Source organism: Thermobia domestica, chromosome 14, assembly GCF_964235325.1.
Source record: "Thermobia domestica chromosome 14, izTheDome1.hap1.1, whole genome shotgun sequence".
Lineage (NCBI taxonomy): Eukaryota > Metazoa > Arthropoda > Insecta > Zygentoma > Lepismatidae > Thermobia > Thermobia domestica.
Window position 1 is genome coordinate 83664509 of NC_137467.1, and position 11523 is coordinate 83676031.

At 34.7% G+C, this 11523-nt stretch overlaps 1 protein-coding gene across 1 annotated transcript in view; it reads left to right on the forward strand.

Moving 5' to 3' along the window:
* The window catches only part of LOC145670643 (uncharacterized), a gene marked incomplete in the record, with an annotated part of 61319 nt that extends 50187 nt beyond the window's left edge, over positions 1–11132 (forward strand). Inside the window, 1 exon segment of the mRNA XM_081739435.1 lies at positions 9554–11132.
* Positions 11133–11523: the final 391 nt, after the last annotated feature.

Sequence of the window (11523 nt, forward strand, 5' to 3'; positions counted from 1 at the left end):
GTGTTCAGAGAAATAAAAATACCGACCACACGTGAATCAGAAAGTACTTGAAAGTAGATGAAAATATCAAATGTAGAAAAACTGCTGGAAATAAATGTTTGTAATTCATTGCCTTTATTGACAGATCTTCTGCAATTATCCTCATTCCAATATCTTTTTCTATCCGGGGACGAAATGATCTTGCTTGTTACACTGAATATGCATTGAAATTGGAATTGAAACATTTTGAAGAAAGTTTGAACATGGCCATGATTTGAACCTGGGTCCGCAGAGTAGAAGTTCAATGCGCTAACCACATCCCTACCTCGTCACTTCATCTTCCATCCAAAGTATAAGGTAGTTAAAATCGTTTCATGGAAGATTATACACAAGAGACTAATGCTGGTATAAGGAGACGATCCTTATGTGAATGTCACAATGACTTACTCGAGATTTTCTTAAACTCAAACACAGTTATATATATATATATATATATATATATATATATATATATATATATATATATATATATATATATATATATATATATATTTCAATGCATATATATAAGACCTTCGTCAACGAGAAAAATATCACGAAACGTTTTTCAAGTTGAGACTACGTCATCATTTTTAACGATGGGCACGATGGGCACGATTTACATTACAAATCTTCCTCACCTTAATTTCAATTTGTAAAGATGAAAAGACGTCAGAATTATTTTTACATTTTTTGAATTCTATCAACACGTGTAGAAATAGAAAGTACTATTTTTATCTTCCGTAACTATCAGGTTATTTTCGTATCTAGGTATGAGGAATTTGTGGCAGAGTGGCAAAACATGAAACTCCTATGGCAGAGACCCCAGTTCGAAACCTGTCGGGGCAATTACTTTTTTCATTATTGGAACGTATTGTTTACGTAATTGGTATTGTAATTCGGTTATTATTATTTTATTATTATTATTATTATTATTATTATTATTATTGCAAACTCGAGACTTGGATACATATTTTATATTTTAAGAAGTTTCTGATTAGATTTCAAGTCTTTTTGTTGAAGAATGAGCACATCCATTGTAAGGGGTTAGAGGAGGGAAATATCATCATGTTGCTTTTTGTTTCTTTGTTATATTCACGCTACACTAAGCCTATATACTACATTTCACCGAAATCGATGAACTTCGCGTATTAACAACATTTAAAATATCAAGTTGACGGAAAAGTCATGACGTATTTGGGAAAATAGGAGAAATGATGATTTGCGGATATACTAGAGATGTTCGGATCCGTGCAGTTGTTATGTCATGAAAGGCTAAGAGGTTGAGCATCTTGTGTATTAATATTACTTTTTGTTTGGTTTGTTTTTGCAGACATGACAACACATAGAAGACAGGAGTCCCAAAATAAAATTTTCACCACATTTTGTTGTTTTATATTAGGAAACGGTAGAACGCGCGAAGTCTTTGAGAGTTTTACTGTCCTTAATGTTAATGTGTTTCTGTCTCTGTTCTTAAAGAGTTACTGGAAAACTAATGTGAGTAAAACAAGTAAAATTAGGAAACATATGGTGCTGGGAAAGGTTCGTTAAATCAATTAATTAAAAAAATATTTAAGTGTTCTGAAACACCAGATTGCAATCAAGAAGAGTGCCTGACCAGCGCCGTGCCGTGGAAAATCAGCACCCACAGCGAGAGTATACGACAGCTCTTAGCATATATCAGGGAGTTTGCTAGACCAGCCGAGAAGTGCCATGGTTGGTGCGGGTCGTAAAAAAGAATTTCAAAAATAAACCTTGTTTTTCCTTTATTTTGCGCGCTTGTATTACTTCTCTTTTATTTTCCTACCAAATTTTATGCCCCCTTACTTCGTTGCCCAAGGCCGTCGCCCTGCTCGACCCCCATGTTGGCAGGGCACTGTCTCTCAAGAATTCGAAACCCTCTAAAGGCCAGTTTCTCCTTCATGTCCTTGCATCTTTTTAATTTAAAGTTGAACTTTCTGGACTACTTTTTCTATATAACACTACAATTTTATCACGACTGAAATCAGAGTTTCGTCATTATTACATTGGAATCGTAAAAGTATGCAATTTACTGAATTCGACGCACATTTAGTTTTTTCCTTCTCCTTGAACAGTGATGTGAGAGTAGTGGCTTAAGCATTAGTTTCACAATGTTAGGGTCGCGGGTTCGATTCCAATGTAATAAGGTCATAAGATTTTTGGTTCATGTCCGTCCCCGGGTATTTTTAGTGTATTTTAGGCTCAACTTAATGTAAAGAAATCACGCATATAGACGACTAAGCATATCTTAGGGGAGTAATTTTGTGTTTCACTGGCGTTTCGCCACTTCTCTGCCGCTGGTTGTATAATTTTCAAAACAGGATGTGGGGCCACAGCAGATCGTCACTGCGAGGCCCCCAATTTTTGGTGAGATGTCGCTAGTTGCCTGTCGGTGGTTCACCGATGCTTACGGTATGGGGGTACTTACGGTATGGGGGTAAGATTTAGTACGTTTTCTAAGCATGGTGACTAACTTATCCTGAAAACGCAAATAGTGTCCAGAACACAACACTCAAAAACATACCGAATTGCTTCAATAAAAAGATATAAACTGTAGTGTCTTCCGAACTCAACTTGAGAAGAAACGATGAAGCGAACCCAGGTATTGTAACGTATCTTGGTAATCTAGTGCAATATATTGCAATGTATGTGGAATACACCCATTTATTAATGAACTTTATCTATGTATAAGTGAAAATGAATGTTGGTACATAACTATTTCTATTGAAATAATTATATCAGATCGTAAGATTTAACAACTTCAGTGTTCCTTAGCAGCCAAATAATGAAATTTTTTTGCACTAACATGTAGAGACTTTTATGTTCTTAGAATGAAAGTATTATATTTCGCATAGAGGGAACAGATTTGGCCCTAGATTAGATAACTTCTTGAGAGTCAACCAGGCTGGAGGCTAAGCAATTTGTTTACATGAAATATTTTTGATGAGATGATTTATTTTTTAATAAAACAGTTCAAACTATCGTTAACAATAATAATAATAATAATAATAATAATGTTTATTTCTGTGCCATGAACAGCCTAACGGCAAAAATACAGCACTTTATCAGAGAAGATAAACACATATTACATACAATGTAAGCTACATACTAAGACAAAACATAATGATAAAATAAAGTAAAATAACATCAGATTAATAATTCCTTGTCAAATTAACACCTTTTTTTAGTATCAAAACAGTCGTCATAAATAGTAAAAATAATATTTGTCAAGCTCTAAAATTCATGCTTTTATACTGATAAAAATAAATCAAACTAAATTAAAAGAATTGGTCAATCTTCTTAAAATAACAGATTTCGGATTCAAAGGAACTAATGTTGATATATTTCTTGTATTATACATTGGTACCCTTATACCTATATTATGCAAGCAATATTCACTATTATAGCTATTGTCTAGTAGTTTCTTAATAAAATATCTTTCAATAACTTTTCTCCTGTCGCTCAGTGCCTGCAATCCCCAAAATTGACACCAGTATTCATAACTACGTGAGTAGTAATCTCTATTCATTTTATAGCAGAGTAACCTAATAAAACATTTTTGTACTGATTCAATTTTGTTTGCCAATGTTATACCTATACTATTCCAAATAACTACACCAAACTCTAATTTAGATCTTGCTAGCATCTTGTATAAATATACATATGAACTGGCATTTCTAAACTCAGGCCATTGTTTGAAAATAAACCCTATTATTCTTCTAGTCCCTTGGATTGTATCATTTATATGATAGGTAAATTTCATGCTTCTGTCAAACACTATACCCAAATCCTTAATCTGTTCGGCTTTATGCAATGTTACTCTATTAATTACATATTTGCTCACGTAGTAATAGTAATAATAATAATAATAATAATAATAATAATAATAATAATAATAATAATAAGAAGAAGAAGAAGAAGAAGAAGAAGAAGAAATAAGATAATTAAAATACCAATTGTGTAAACAATACCTTCCAATTAAAAAATAATTGCCACGACGGGATTCGAACACGGGTCGCTTCAATGTAGTTTTTGCTTCACACCTCGTCACAAATTCCTCATACAAAGATAAGAAAAAATAGTAGTTATGAAGATAAACATAAACTTTCTATTTTTCCACGTGTTGAGAGAATCCAAAGAATGTAAAAATAATTTATATCGTGTTTTCTTCTTTAGAAATTAGAAGTTAAGGTGAGGAAGAATTGTAACGTAAATAGAGACTATTGCTGAAGACGATGACGTAGTCTCAACTTGAAGAAGGTTTCATGACATTTTTCTCATTGAGAAAGATCAATATAACTTGTTTTTGAGTTAAAGAAGGAAATCTCGAGTAAGTCATTGTGACACTCGCATAAGGAACGTCTCCTTATGCTATCATTAGTATCTTGTGTGTAGTCTTCCATGAAACGATTTTAACTAGCTAATACTTTGGCTCAAAGACGAAGTGAGGCGGTAGATAAGTGGTTAGAACATTGGACTTCTATTCAGTAGACCCGGGTTCAAATCCCCGCTAGGTCCACACTTTTTCAAATGTTTCAATTCCGATTTCAATTTCAATGCATACTCAGTGTGACAAGCAAGATCTTCTCCTCTCCAGAAAGAAAAAGATGTTGGAATGAGAATAATTCCAGACTTTCTGTGAATAGAGACAATGATTTACAAACTTATTTCCAGCAAATTGATCTAGATTTGATATCTTCATCTACTTTCAAGCATTTTCTGATTCTTGCTGATCAGTGTTTTTGTTTCTATGAACATAGGGTATACATGTACCGTATAAATGAAATAATACATTACACACAGCAAAATTGAGATTAATATATGTAGTTCCGAATCGTAGACAAAACGCACCGCAGCATAGACATTTGTTTCAGAATGAAGAACTGTCTCATGCGCCATCTACTTACAATTTTACTTGCATAAAGGCCTGGCTGAGTGCTACCAACTGCTGTCACTGCCGAAAAAAGTTACGTGTAAGTTGGTTTGCATTTTTTCAGGTGTTTTACAAACTACAAAGGATCTGGACCCCATGTAATGGAATTAGAGCACTCGGGGAGAGATACCTTTGCTGGTGACTGTACACTTCAGAATCAGTATAATCTTAATCAGTATCTTTCATTCAAGTAAATGGCACGATGAACTTATTTGCTTACAAGGAACGGACGAAATTTCTTTGTTGGAAGTAGAGAGGAGGTTTCTCATTGCTTAAACTGTTTTCTACTGGAGAATAAACGTTTCATCTATTGTTATTACAGGTACGAACATTTCCTCACCAGTTGCAAGACTATCGTCAATTGTTATGCAAGAGGTTTTTTCCCCATATATAACAACAAGGGTCGTTCAAGGTTGACCGGGACTTTTATTTCTTTAGAGGAAACAGATAGCACAAGAAGCACCAAGCTATATCAGCAAGTATTCTCCGAGCGTCGAGGCACCGTTGCCATCGTTGTGGCAGCTCCCTGATTCCTTTGGCGTAGAAAGAACCTGGTTGTTTTCGTAGCTACTGGAGGACATTGTTTCGCAGTGCTTTGCTGAGTGCTTCATCTGTCGTGAATTTCTTCCCTCCCAGATGGTCTTTAAGGGGTGCAAACAAATGATAATGATGATGGATTGCAACAATTCATCACCTTCGGCTCGAAACCGATTCAGAAGCTGTTCACAGACCGTCATGCGTATCCGCTTCTGATCAAATGTCAGCTGGCGGGAAACCCACCTTGCACAGATTTTGCGGAAACGTAAGTGGTCCTGGGTTATCTTAACACTCCCGACACTGATATTCACCTCGGCAGCAATATCCCGCACTGTTACTCGCCTGTCCACAAGAACCATTTGCTCAACACATGCGATATTCACTAGTGTGACTGCAGTCTGGCGAATATGTCCATGCGCTTCATTTGTTACCAGCTACCGTCATTCGGGAAACTGTTCACACCATTCGTACACTCTTGTTCGTGACATCGTTTGTTCATCATACTGTGCTCGCAATCTTCTGAGAATCTCAGCTGGATTAACTTTCTCCTTCACAAGAAATTGGATTATACACCGCTGCTCCACAGCCACAGACACAGTGCTTGTCGCCATGTTTGCTGCAACTGCTACGCATGCGCCAAATACGTCATGCCGGGAGCTGGTTACTCGAGAAGGAATAAATTATGTCACCCGCAAGTTTCATCGTGGTCCGGCTATTCATCGATTATTTATGTACGAAAATCCCGGTCAATCTTGAACAACCCTTGTATTAAGGATTCTAACCTGAACTGATCTAGAACAAACATAAGTGTTATATCTCAATTGTTTAATAGGTACCATCAGAGAATTCAATAACGTTAGAAATATTCTAAAAAATGTACTATCTATCTGTTTGTAAACGCAACACTAATGGTTTCTGCGTTGTGGTGGCGTAAGTTAAACATCTAGGCAATAATAAATCTTCAGTGGATTTCCGCCAGTTGTTAGAATCACAAATTATTATTCTGAGTGCACGGAACACTGTCTTCACAAATAGTTTTAACTGATAAGGAATATTTAAATTTATTATTACAATTAAATAAAAACAGAATTCTTTAATATTAATAGTTTAAAGTGATGTATATTTTGTATTTTTTGTATATTTTATTTATTCTTTTATTACCGCAATTTAGGCAACCAATAATAATTGGCGTGTTTCAATTACATAATAACATTTTTAATATATCTTAAGATATTTGATTAAATTTGAAATGTTAAATTGTAACAATTAAATTTGTTTATAAAATATGAACAAAATTGCCCGATTTCGTTTTTGAGAGAATTGTTCAGAAATAACTTATCTCTTTTGCATATTTTCTAGAAAAATGACTTATAGCGGAATGACATAACTACACTGCATTAATGTAAATTACAATTTAAATATATAATTATAAGATCAAAGAAAAACTATTGTCCAGGGATTAATATATATATATATATATATATATATATATATATATATATATATATATATATATATATATAAATTATTATTATTTGTTTGCTGATTGAAACAGTATATTTTCTTTTACCTGCAACAATCACTTCCTCGTTCTACCGAGCTTTGATTGGGGTGAGAGTAATAGAAAGTTTTATTTTCGGAAGCTGTTTTCTCCAGCCCTTCTCCCCGCATCTACACTTAATGCTGTACATTTCTTTCTCAGCAATTGCTACATTGTTGTTCAGTTCCCTACAACATCTGGTTTTATTTTTAGCAAGCCACGTGATTGTTCACCTCTCAAAATTGTGCCATCTGCCACAAGTTTGTATACAAAGCACACTGCACCAGCGAACCGCTCTGCAAGGGCTGTCACGTGTAATCAAAATACCATGTGTGACAGGAAGTACTTCTAACAAAGACAGCATATTTCTATGTATAAATTTCTAATGTTACAGTACTATAATTCAGTTATTGTTTGAAAGTGTCACGAGCCGCCACTGGCAGTGTATACAGCGTATAAAATTTACTGTAATATAAAGAACAATTAGGCACATTGCCCTTTTCATTGATGCTGGAATTTTAACTCCCTGAATCAAATTTGATATATTTTTTTTTAACAAAAAAAAAAACGCCTGGATCAAAATGACCGAAGCCTAGTACTTTACGTAACATTTTAAGCTTGGTACTCTAGAGATCTTGTGTTTTTGGGCTATTTTTGAGACTTTCAGTCAAGCAGCTACTGCATCGCCACTATTTATCCTAGGATCATGGTTCATACCTCGTTCTCTTCAGAATAGAGCTGGCTTTCAAATGGTATCACTTGCATGTCCATACCGTATACCAGGAGAGGGAAAATTGATGTCAAAGGGAAAATTTTGAGGGGAAATTTTTTTGTCCAACTTTGGGCCCCCTGCCCCCCCCCCCTGTGTGTACGTAGAGACCTCAAAAAAATCTGATAAATATTACTTGGTAAAGTAAGTGTGTGTACCAAATTTCAAGTTTCTATCTTGAATAGTAAGGGCGGGAGAAATTTTATCAGGAATTCCCACCATGCCCAAAACTACCACAAAACACCATGATTTCAGGGAAAAAATTTCCTGAGACATACCTAATTACCCTAGGGTCATGTTTCGCCCATCATTTCCTTCAGAATAGAACTGCCTTTCAGACGGTATGACTCACGTGTCTCTATCATGTATGTAAGGCGAGAAAATCCCGACCAAAGGGATTTTTTGGGACTAAAAATCCCTTTTTTCAACTTTTGCCCCTCTGGACCCCCCTGTTTTTACGCAGAAATCGGAAAAAATTCTGGTAAATACTACTCGGTGGACTGAATGTTTGTGCAAAATTTCAATCTTCTGCGTGAAAAAATAGGCCCGCCAGGAAAAATTTCCCGACCATGCCCCACTTTTACCCTATACAGAAGTATATTTGGATAAAAATTCACTAAGACGGCCCTAATTGCCATAGAATAATAATTCGACCGTCATTCTCTTCAGAATGGAACTGCCTTTCAGACAGTATGACTCAGGTGTCTCCATCATGTATGTGAGGGGGGAAATACTGAAAAACGGGATTTTTGGGGTAAAAATATCCCTTTTTTTACCCCTTTACCCCTCTGGTTCCCCCCCCCCTGTTTTAACACTGACATCGGAACAAAAAATCTGGTAAATACTACTCGGTGGACTGAATGTTTGTACGAAATTTCAATCTTCTACGTTCAAAAATAAGCCCGCCAAAAAATAATGAACATAGGCTTAAAAAGGAAAAAAATACATTTTAAGATTATGACGTCATCACCTTCCATGTATGGACGCAGGACGGTCTAAAACTATACGTAATGTCTTCTACAATGTCTCTGGACTTGAAAAACAGAAAAACCCGGACGAAAAAGCTCAAATAGAAGAGAAATAACGCAATGTACCATGAAAAATGCGTATGGTACAAAATGCACCATAAGATCCCCAAAGGGCTAAGGGTTAAAATATTGGTGTGGTAGTGTACGATAAAATATTTTGTTTCTATTTCTACATATTTACTTGCATTAACACGAAAGGTAGAATGTATCTTTCATTAGTGACAGGGAAAAAGAAATAGATTAAAAAGGAAAGTAACTTCTCAAACCCACATGTCTTGCATGGGTATGTATCGAGCAGTATCTCATACCGCAATAAGCTGTGAAGGACTAGGTTTTTAACTCTGGAAGTAATTGTGCTATCATACAGGAACTAACACTTTAGTTTAACTCAAAATCAAAATTGAGTATATCAAAAAGTGAAATTACCCTTCGTACACACACTGTTTGTAGATATTTTCAGTTCTTAGGAAAAGTATGTTGTTAGTATAGTATATAACATTTATGATATCTGATGAACTGTTTATTGTGATATGTTTTTATCTGAGTAAACATCTTAAGTAAGAATTTTAGACTGGCTCTTGCAAATCTAATATAATTATTTTAACCACAACTAACTGTTTAGTATAACAATATAAGTGAACAGCTGTTTGAAATTATATTTCAAATTTACATTAGAAGTGCTCATAAATTATTATTTACCGTTCTAGAAAATTTGGTGGTGAATCTACGGGAGCCAGTTACCTACGACTCTGAAGAGCGCAGATATGACTCCCATGCCAATGGAATTCTCAGAGCTCCACCTCCCAGAAGATGATCTTGTCTAAGCGTCCTAATCAGCACTCAGATTTGTCCAATTTAAAAAGGAGCTGCAGAAATTTCAAGAAGGAGTTAACTTTCTACAGCCATAAGATCATCTATGGATTTCTCTAAATCTAACGTTAAAATGCCTTGAAATCTTAAAATGCCAAAAGCTGACAGATAATAATCAGATATTCATAATTAAAGTTGTTATGAGATAGTAATTTTCACCGGTCAGTACAAATTTAAGTGAAAAATAGTGTATCCTTAATATATATATGTAGTGCGATTTTTTTTCTTGCAAATTAGTAATGAAATAAATCAAGACATTGATAAAAAAAAATTGTAGGATTTGCTAAAAATTCAGTGTATTGGACATAATTATTTACAGTAAGTAGTCATTTATATTCTTAACCCTAGAACGGGCGGGCTGGGTCTGTGAGACCCATCTACTTATATTTTAATAAAATTTCCCACTTTAAGTTAGTTGTTTGAGTTGTAACTTCGTATACCTTCCTGAAACTCCCGATAAGAAACGCTAGTGTCGCAAAGCAGTTTGAATTATTGTTAGGTTGCTTTTAGTAGAGCTATGACCCTCGCGTGGGTCTGTGAGACCCAACTCGACCGTTCACGTAACTTTTTATTGCTAGTGTAAAGAATCTTGCAAGAAGTTTATTTTTTTTATTGTGATTACATATTCGACATTTTTTGAGTTTGTATATACGAACAACATTTCAGTTTGTATTACGAGCAACTTTAGAACATATTGGAACGTGAAACCGTTTCTGTGAGTGAAATACATAGAATTTTATATGATGATGAAAGTGAACTGGATGATTCCGATGCAGATCCTGATTTTTAATTATTTAGTGACCATGAAATTTATGATGAAATTGGCTTAGAAAACGGCGAAAACAAGAAGCCTAGCATAAAAACATATTACAGCAAAACTAAGGATGGTGTAGACTTTGTTGATGCTATGCACGGTGAATACACAGGCGCAAAAGGAACCAGGCGTTGTCCACTCTGTCGTTTTTCACAGTCAAGAACATTGCCGTACTGAATAAATATCTCACTTTCAGGGCAAACCAAACAAAAATGGCTAGATGGGATTATCTCTAGAAACTAGCGAAATCTCTGGCAACGCCTTATGTGATGCAGCGCGCAACGCAATCAAGTCTCTCTCTTGAAAGTAGGCTTCTTGCAGCAAGATTTTCTGACTTCCAGGTGGACAAACGGGCTTCTTCGGGGATAGGAAAGAGGTGAAGATGATACAGATGTAAGGACAAAGAAACTAAGTATTATTGCACAGTTTGTAAAGCATGGCTACGTTTGAATCTCACGAAAATGATCTGTGATGAATGCTATGAAAACTAAGAAACTTTACTCCTTGACATTCAGTACATTTCAATATAAATGGTGCCTTAGGTTATGTTAAATAAACTTATAAGTGCCCTTCACAATATTACTTATCTATAACAACATTTAAACAAGTATTATTTTTTATATAATTGTTCTTAAAAAACTCATGCAATTTACTAAAAATTATGTAAACAATTACAAATATTTTTTCAAAAAATAAGCTTACACACAGTTTTGAGCTGAAATGCTTTTCCACGTTTTAGAAATACTTGCAATTCCATAAAAGTATATTTTTATTTTTAAAATATCGTTTACAAATTAATTATGCAGTTTTATTTTCTTAGGTCTGGGCAATTCCATGACAAGGTAAACCTTGACATTATTTTTCGAAACCTGTCTAAATAGAATATTACATTATGTGTATTGAATCATTTGAACCTGGAAGAAGGATTCTCTTTTTTAAAACAAAAATGAATTTTACAGTGCCTATAACATAGCTCACGACGTGATTCGTTCA